We start from the raw sequence: 262 nt of genomic DNA, 5'->3' as shown, positions 1-262 counted from the left end.
GGGAGGGAGCTGCCCCTGGGCTGGGGCTGGGAGGGTGCTCAGGCTCCCCCTGTGCTCGGAGGAGTCGGGCACAGTCCCCGGGCCAGCTTCTCCTGGTACTTCCTGACCACAAACTTCAGCTTGTTCTTTGCAAGCTCGGTGTCGTGGGCTGAGACATCACGGTGCCAGACCGCACGCACGGTGTGTGCCGACCAAGGGAACAGCAGGACGCTGACAGCCTGACCAGTCTCGGCCACCTCCTCGCCGCTCAATGCCCGCACGC

Source organism: Cariama cristata, unplaced genomic scaffold (assembly GCF_000690535.1).
Source record: "Cariama cristata isolate BGI_N322 unplaced genomic scaffold, ASM69053v1 scaffold39147, whole genome shotgun sequence".
Classification (NCBI taxonomy): Eukaryota; Metazoa; Chordata; class Aves; order Cariamiformes; family Cariamidae; genus Cariama; species Cariama cristata.
The sequence above is the reverse complement of the archived record's forward strand: the minus strand, read 5'-3'. Positions refer to the sequence as shown.